This window comes from Neophocaena asiaeorientalis, unplaced genomic scaffold (genome assembly GCF_003031525.2).
Source record: "Neophocaena asiaeorientalis asiaeorientalis breed wild unplaced genomic scaffold, Neophocaena_asiaeorientalis_V1.1 scaffold85, whole genome shotgun sequence".
Classification (NCBI taxonomy): domain Eukaryota; kingdom Metazoa; phylum Chordata; class Mammalia; order Artiodactyla; family Phocoenidae; genus Neophocaena; species Neophocaena asiaeorientalis.
In genome coordinates, this window is record NW_020174301.1 from 5,442,498 (window position 1) to 5,452,164 (window position 9,667).

Genomic DNA, 9,667 nt, shown 5'->3' on the forward strand with positions numbered 1-9,667 from the left:
GCTTGGTGCCTGGAACAAAGGGAGTTTCAGGAGGTGCTTGATGAATGTTAAATGGAACAATTAGTGACCAGTGACCCATGAGGTAAAGTTTCTCCTGAGTTTTAATTCATAGTGCTTGGTGAAAAAAGAATTAAGTGTGGATATATCAGTGAACCTTCCAGTAATTTTGATCACAGGACTTAGTGACAGATGTCGAAGATGCTTTTAAATGGTGCGATTTACAGACTGTGTTGATTGAGAGCGGTGCTCTTTACCCTACCTCGCTGGAGCATTTCAGTGAATAATACAAGGCTGTAAGATAAGCTCAGGGCTCTTCTGTGGGCAGAAGATAGACATATAATTTGGTACTTGGAAGAAACATCCTGGACAATTTATGTACCCAGGAATCAGAATTGGCTTATTCGTGACTTCCAAGGGAAGACATGCATTTAAGGAACTGGTTATTGCAACTGGTGATAAAATGCTGCTGGTGGCAGAAAATGTTATTTTATGAAAGCTTTTAAAAGATATCTTTCCCCACACCCTGAATGAAAATATATTTAAGGTTTCAACTGCATGTGTCATTTCCTTATTTTCAGAGCTGTGTCCTGGCCATGAAAACATCTTCTGCTTATAGTGACACCTTAACTGAAGTTGATAGGGTTGGTTTTTTGCTGGTTGGTGACAAGCATGAATCCTTCATGGAAAAATCTAAGGAATAGAGCTCTGTGGCTGTCTCTGCCCCCAGAGATCTGCTGTGAGAGCGCAAGACTGCTCTTTTATCTGTGACTGCAGAAGCTAACGGGATGACTGGGAGGCCAGGGGAAAACATGCTCTAGGGATTTCTCCTTTCAGACCCTAAAACGGGAGGAAGATTAATGGCTGGCAAAGTCACACTGCAGATTATAATTCTCTTCAGGCAGGTTATAAAGGTGCACTGACAAACTCCATGAGGTGGGGGAGATGAGGGAAGGGGGAGGCTCACAGCTGCTTTCAAAGCCATTTGTCAGGAAAGAAAGTATCTCTCAATAAAATGACACCATGTCTAAAAATTCTTGCCTGGCATCCGTATCTGTTATGTGTTGGAGTGTGAATGAAATATGCCTTCATAGGGACTTCCCTGGTGGTCCAGTGGTTAAGACTCCGCACTACCAAAGCAGGGGGCCCAGGTTCGATCCCTGGTGAGGGAACTAGATCCCACATGCATGCCGCAACTAAGAGTTTGCATGCCACAACAAAGGAGACTGCGAGCCGCAACTAAGGAGCCCGCCTGCCGCAACTAAGATGCAGCACAACCAAATAAATAAGTAAACTAAAAAAAAGGTCTTTAAAAAAATATATTCCTTCATAGTAATAAGAAAATAGAATTTAGGCACATGAAATACATAAATATTAGATACATATGTTTAATAAAACAAGCTGGCTTGTTCTAAACTCTGAAATGAATCAAGATTAAAATTTCATATATGTGGTTCCTCATCTATTTGATGAATTACACAGACTGGCAGCTTTATGAATACCGTAAGTGCCCCAGCTTTCTGATATAATATGGAATATTTATTTTGTAAGATAGATAGCAGGATCTCAATATTATTCTAAAAACTATACATATTAGAGAGAAAGAGAAAGATAGAGAGAGATGTTCCCCTGGAAGAGTTATTTATTATCAAAGATAAATTTGTTGGGTGTAATGGGATTCAGGACATGCTACTCCAAAATATGCCCCCTTGGCATATGGAATATCTTAAGCTGAAGGAATTGGAGAAAACAGCAGAAGCAGGAAGGTCACTCTGACCTTCCTGCCTTGTTTTTCTTCCCTGAAAGCAGGAGATAAAATCTCCCAGGTGAAAGCTACCCTCCCTGTATCAGGAGGAAGGAAGACTTTCTTACCGCTAGAGCCTAGAATTTGGGGCCTAGAAATCTGTGCAAAACAAACCTGGTTAAACTAATCCTTACTAGTTATCTCTTCACCATTTGCCACCCCAAGCCCAAATCCCTTTGTCTTGTCAATTCTTCATAAATTCATTGCTTCTTGGTCTAAAATGTATAAAAACTTCCTGCTCTGGTCACTTCTTCAGGTCTTCACTCTCTTGTGAAGGCTCCCACATACATGTAAAAATTTAATAAAATTTGTACGCTTTTCACCTGTTAATCTGTCTTTGTCAGTTTAATTTCCAGGGTCAGCCAGGGAACCTAAGAGAGTGAAGAAAAACTTTTTCCTCCCCTACAGGTGAGATATAACCTTTAGCAAGATAGGCTAAAATAAGTCAGTTCGACCATTACCTGAGATGTCAGGGTTAATTCACAAGCCATTTATAAACTTGAAGTTCCCATCCTATAGTTTAAGAAACAGATAAAGGCCCAGCAGCATTGAGTTTGAGTTTGATCTTAACTAAACGGAGAGAAAATTGTTTTCTGCCCTTTTGTTACTGACCCTCCAGAGTCAGCCTCCAGGAACAGTCCTGCTACCCAGTGTCATTCAGCTCAGAACAAGACCAAGTAGTACCAGAAGCAAAGGCAAGTTTTATTCTTTGATCAAAAAATGGAGAGATGCAAGCCCTAGTTCCAGAGCACACCCTCTCCTGGACAGGCCTTGGATGGGGCTGCTTTTTGGGGATCTCACCTGTGGCGTAAGAGACAGGGCTCTCGTTGGTAGGTGCAGGTATGTTGCTTAGGGCTCCAGGTTGCACGCCAGGGGCAGCATCTCTGCACACTGCATGCTGTTGTCATGGTGAATTGAGGTGTCGGGTGCACCGCTTCTGCACACGGCCCACCAAGTCACGTGCCAGGTGCAGCGGTTCTGTGTTGAGAAGGCTGATTCCACGTGTTAGGTGCAAGGCCTCTGCACGTGCCCCCTGTAGGCAACTGAAACTAGACTAAGCACAAAAGAAGAGGTTAGACCTTATCTTATAACCTAGATTCCATCCTATTCTCCACCCCAGTGGGCTTTGCCAGTGACACTTTCAGAAACTCTGTGAAGTAGACATTAATTTTATTTCTGGGGAAAATGACCAGAGTATTCATGGTGAATTAGTGCTTACCCAAAGTGGGAGAGTAGAATAGAAAATAGAGAAAAGAAAAAAAAAATATGTTCATTATGGATTTAGATGCATGTCAGAACTTATTTTGGAGATCCCTACTATAAAGTCTGTAGGGTATTGTCAATGAAAAATTAATCAGTCGATCTTAGAAAGAAATGGAAAAAATATTTTTAGAAGTGCAAATTTTTCCAGTTTTATTGAGAAATAGTCTACTTACATCACTGCATAAGTTTAAGGCATACAGCATGATGGTTTGATTTATATATACTGTGAAATGATTACCACAATAGTTTCAGCTGGCATATCTCTTCTCATATAGATACAATAAAAAAAAGAAGAAAAGAATAAAGAAAAAAATTTTCTCCTTGTGATAAGAGCTCTTAGGATTTACTCTCTTTTATTTATTTTTATTGAAGTATAGTTGATTTACAATGTGTTCGTTTCAGGTGTACAGCTAAGTGATTCACATATATATATATATATATATATATATATGAATATATATATACTTTTTCAGATTCTTTCCCATATAGGTTATTACAAAATATTAAGTATACTTCCCTGTGTTTCGCAGTAGGTCCTTGTAGGTTGTCTATTTTATGTGCGATAGTGTATATATGTTACTCCCAAATTCCTAATTTATCCCTCCCCCCCACCTTTTCCCTTTGGTAACCCTAAGTTTGTTTTCTATGTCTGTGAGTCTGTTTCTGTTTTGAAAATAAGTTCATGAAATGGAATTTTTTTTTTTTTTTTTGAGGTACGTGGACCTCTCACTGTTGTGGCCTCTCCTGTTGCGGAGCACAGGCTCCGGACGCGCAGGCTCAGCGGCCATGGCTCACTGGCCCAGCCGCTCTGCGGCATCCCGGACCGGGGCACAAACCCGTGTCCCCTGCATCGGCAGGCGGACTCTCAACCACTGCGCCACCAGGGAAGCCCGGAATATTTTATTTGAGCCAAATTAAGGACTGTAACCCGGGAACAGCCTCTCAGAAAGTTCTGAGAACGTTTCCACCGGTTAGGGGCCAAGGCACAGTTATATAAGTTTTTGAGACAGAGGGCTGTACGTTAAATGATGTATTATTGAATGTTTACACAATCTAGTGAGTAGTGGGTCATGGGTCATCATGGCCCCTTACAAGATCAAGAAGGAATGTTCTCTTTTAAGGAGTTGCCTTGTTGATGCTAGGAATATATTTCTCTTTATGGTTGAGCAGGCATTTTTGCTGATTGGAAGGTTGGTCAATACATAATGCAGATACACAATGTACAATAGTGGGAAAAGAGGTCAAAAGGAAGACAACATTTTTTCATGTTTAAATTTTTCTTGTCTTGTCATAAAATATGAATTTTATTTCACAATAATAAATGTATAATATACTATATGTTATCCAATGTTAAGTAGTAAAAAGTAATTTTGGAATTTCATACTCAAGCTTTGCTTTTTCCAAAATAGCTTTTCATACGTAAGGCTAACCGCAAGAATCAGACATTTTTGGAGCCAAGGTATATCTACATAATCAAGAAACTTATGCAGATGTGCCTTGGCTCCAAAATATGAGAGCATACTTTTATTTTCTAACGTAGCCAAAACATTCAGATGTTTTTTAAATTGTGGAATAGATAGCAAATCACAGATTAGAATGAACACACCGAAATATTCTCCAGGCCAAAAAAAAAAAAAAAATCAATCGTACATTTAAAAACCTGTAAAATATTCAAAAGGAAGATCATAATTTTCTAAATTCAATTAAGTAGTAATAGAAGAGGTTGAAGTCTTCAGGAGTTTTGAGATAACTAATGACCGGGCAAAGCTTTCTTCTTCTGCTAGCCTCTAGGCATAGTCCATGCTAAGTAAGAAGCTTTTCTTTCAACCTGGTAATGGGAAACATCCATCACCTCTGTCTCTGAGTCCAGCCTTAAACCCTTCCTCAAGTGGAGAACATTAGTAAATGTTTAAAGAAAACTGAAGTCAGGGAAACATCCATCACCTCTGTCTCTGAGTCCAGCCTTAAACCCTTCCTCAAGTGGAGAACATTATTAAACGTTTAAAGAAAACTGAAGTCACAGAACGACATTTCCCCAACTTATGATACCATAGATTAATCAATGAAGACAATTTGTACATTATCTTTGGAATGTGAATATAGAACGCTTTTAAATATTCCAAATCCTCAGAGCCTACTTAAAAACAGATACTGATAACACTTTCTCCAGGCTGTTTATAAATGACTTTATTTGCAGCAGTGGTCAATATGAAAGTTATTTCACGTGGCTATCACAGAGCATGTGCATGATAAATATTTGTGGTACAAATGAATGCTAAATAAAATAAAAACAATCAGATCTACTGTGTCGCTTTGGCAGCATTAAAGGCAACACTTGATCAATCACAGAGTAATCTGTTCTTCTGTATTTGTAATTTACCTAATATATATAATCACGTATATGTAGTTTGTATTAAACTATCAATATTTATATTATTCATGCCCTTTAATACAAATTTAATATTTATAATTGTATATATTGATTTAATTTCAGAGTTTATTAAATGTCCTTAATGTATCTCGATAACATTGTGTACATTGTAGGGAATCAATTGTGCTCTTTGAATAAACATTCTGAGAGCTCAGGAGTAATTACAATCATCTCTTTATAGACCTAAAAACACAAAATGTCAAGCACTCTTATTTTATACATTGTAAAACGTCTGTATTGTTCCAGGTCTTTCTTCATTGTATCTCCTCTTTTCCATCTCTTTGCCCCTTAAAACTTTTCACATTTGTTTAACCTGAGCTACTACATTGGGCAAGGGAGGGCATACTGCTCCTTTTTTGCTTATTACTGTGAAAATGTGCTTTTTTTCATAGAGAGGTCATGTGAGCCAGCTAATGCATTGGCATGTGAACTAGCTTTTACTGCCAAATGAGTCAGCTGAGATGGGAACATTAATTTATTTGAATGGGTACGAGTTGACAATGCCATAAAGACATATTGGTACAGCTTAATGGAACAAACTGTCAAGAAAGTGTAGGTTGGGTATGGTGTAATTCGGCAAGCATCTGAATGTTTCCATGTTCACAAGTATCTGCCTTTCCTGATCTGAAATGTCGTCTCTTGTCTCTTGGATTCCTCCACTAAAATGGAAATACCCCTAGAGAAATGACACGTAAAATTATTATCAGGTGTTAATATTAGATTGAAATTGCTGATATTCAAACATTTTGACCTACACAAGTAGTAGTTTTATTTGATTCAACATCATACCTTCATAGGGATAGTTTATCAGATTGCCTTGTTGTTTTGTTTTAATTAATTAATTAATTTTTGGCTGCAATGGGTCTTCGTTGCTGCGCGCAGGCTTTCTCTAGTTGTGGTGAGTGGGGGCTACTCTTGGTTGTGGTGCGTGGGCTTCTCATTTTGGTGGCTTCTCTTGTTGCGGAGCACAAGCTCTAGGTGCCTGGACTTCAGTAGTTGTGGCTCGCAGGCTCTAGAGTGCAGGCTCAGTAGTTGTGGTGCACGGGCTTAGTTGCTCCGTGGCATGTGGGATCTTCCCGGACCAGGGCTCGAACCTGTGTCCCCTGCATTGGCAGGCGGATTCTTAACTACTGCGCCACCAGGGAAGTCCCCATCAAGCACTATTTTCTATGATTCTGTCATCTATAGAAAGTTGCACAGATGAGCAACAGTTGGAGAAGCCTTTGTAAAAAGCAGCTCTCCCAGGCACACATACCTATAGCAAGGACCAGAGAAGTGCCCCAGTGATACAACCATGGGGGAGCCAGTGACAGATTTGGAATAAAACCTGAAAGTCTTATCAATTTTTGATTCCCATTAATTAACAATCTTTGGAGGCACATGGGTAGTTGAGGACAGCATGGAAGCTAGTCTAGAAAGCTGAAGTTTTACATAGCAGTAGGTAGTCTTATTTTTTTCTTTGCTTCAGTTCCATACAAATAAAATGGAGATAAAAACATTTGAGGCCACATGAGATAAGCTACACTGGGAATATACATATTTTACGTGTCCAGCACTCTACTTTTCCGGGAACTGGCGCTATTCCCCTCTATCTACGTGGTTTCTGCTGGAGCTGCCATGTTTATTCATTCCTTTATTCAACTACTATTTATTGAGTGCTATATCTGACACTATTCCAGGTCCTGGAGATATAGCAGCGACTAAAGCATACAAAAATTCCTCACAGAGCTTACATTCTGATGGAGGAAATAAGACATTAAGCAAAATAAGTAAATATTTGGTATGTCACATGAAACACGCTATGGAGAAAAATCAAGCAGGAAAATAATCAAGGAAAGTGCTGTGGTTGAGGAATGAAATTAGTGAAGTGCTATGTTCATTAGGTGGCCAGGAGTGGCTTCATCCAGGATATTTTTGGAATTGGATCAAAACAGGATGGTCTAAACCAAGAATGCGGAGTAAGGAGTAAGTAGAAAAAAAGCCTGTTAGAAGCAAAAGAGAAGAACGAAAAAGACACAAGAGAGTAGCATGAAAGGAGGATGTGGGGAGAGAGGGAGAAAAAGAGAGAACTTCCCAGGTTCTGCATAATATTCCAGTACACTTCTGATAAACCCTTTTTAAAAAGAATCCTTCTGATAAATTCTAAGCTGATATGAATCAGTTTCGGTCACTCCCAACCAAAGAATCCTAACTCACACATATATTAAGATAACTTATAAATGCAAGGCTTGCCCAACGTGGGAGATGTTGGTTACCTCAGAAAATTAGAACTTGATGCTTCTGATGCCAATAATATAGATTTGATAGCAGAGTTGAATTAATGTTGCTGTTCCCTAGCATCCAGGAAATAAAATGTACAAGAAATACTTATTTCTTTGTTTTCTATTAATCAGATGAGCTCTGATTCTGCAATGGGCTTGTGGAAAATTCAAATGAAAGCGTTATTTTTTCACCCCTAGTTATGCCCTCCCTCCACTCCCCCCATCGGAGTCACAGCAGAATTAGGGAAGCTTACTGATGTCTAGACAACTGGGAAAAGGCTCTCTAATTTCCAAGTCATCACTGTTCAAGCCTGCTTTAAACTTTCTCTGCCAAGAGGAGAGCACAGAAATCTTACCAAGGCTAAAGGACGCTTTGCTCCCTAGGGTGTAGCCATCCCCTCTGAAGCCGAGCCACCTTCCTGGAGAAGGGAAAATCCTGAAGCAGGCTCAGGTATTCACGAATCATGGGACCTGTCAATCTTTCAGTTTCTCTCTCCTGATTCTCAAAACACTTCTCTTCTCTTCTGGCCTCCAAGGCATCCTGTGCGTAATGTTTTCAGTTAGCTTAGGTTTTTATAATAGACCACAAGAGTAAGTACACTGCTTCTAGGAATTTCAGCTTTCCACCCTACAAAAACTCTCCCTCCCTTTCTCACTCCTCCACAGATGCTGGGATTTTTGTTTTTTTGGGTTTTGTTTCTTTCTTTTTGTGGTATATTATACATCACATAAAATTTTAACCATTTTAAAGTGTACAGTTATGTTGCATTAAGTACACTTACGTTGTTGTGCTCCCCATAGATTTCATAAGAGTCCGGTGATCTGACTGAGGCAGAGAAGGGTGGAAATATAGGAAGAAATAGTTATTGTATTTAAAACGTTTTTTCGTTTTTCTTGAATGAATGGGGCAAGTTCAAATGGGATCCCATAATTGGTGATTGTGAGTAGCTGAGAGGCATCATTAGGATAATAGATATAAATGTGAAAAAGGATGATGAGGAGAAAGGGTGGCTGTAAGGAAATTTGTAGGAACAATGAAGACAAACTTGATCTGTCTCACAACACTTGTAATACCACTTAATATATCTGATGCAGAAGTAAGATGAAGAATTTTTCTCCACTTTGCCTTGTGCCAGGATCAGAACAGTGTTCCTGAATTTTGTTGGGGAGTGAATAACTTCCAGAGAGGTCTCAAATCTAAAGTAAAGTTTAATTTTATGAACTGCAATAACGCCTAAGCAATGTGTTACTAAAGGATGCAATCCACAGAAGACTTAGTATTAAATATCTTAGAATCCTTAAGAATTACATGTGAGTTGTGGGGTTTGGGGGATGGAAAGGAGTGCATGAAGGGCATCAAAATAAGCCTATGTGATTTAGCACTGGCTTGGCCTAGAGGTTTCTTTCAGGAATTTGAAGAACTCGTATCCATTTATCTGTTCCCAAATATTTAAGTGCCTGCTATGTGTGAGGCACTGGAATACAGCAGTGAACAAGGTAAACATGTTTTTGCTCTGAGATTACATTCAGGTGTATTTTAATTCTGAACCATGAATCCAAGAACACAATAAATTGAATAAAGCAGTGAACCACGGGAGCCGTGGTTCTTCACAAGCTGCAGCGGAAGTCAGCATTTTAAGTTTTCTATTCTTGGTTGCTGACTTCTGCTTAATTCTTGAAGGGGGCGGGGGGGAGAGATGTGAAGAGATTTCTCGCCGAAAATATACACAGACTTGGTGTTTGGGTTCGGCAACCCCAAATTACACCTGCGGCACCGAACTAACCCCACCTAAGAAGCAGGCAGTATTATACGACAAAAACTACTCCATCAGAGCCCTCGGAAGACTCAGCGACTCTCGGCCAGAACGGGAAAGCCATGGACTACAATCCCCACAAGCCCTTGCGATTCCC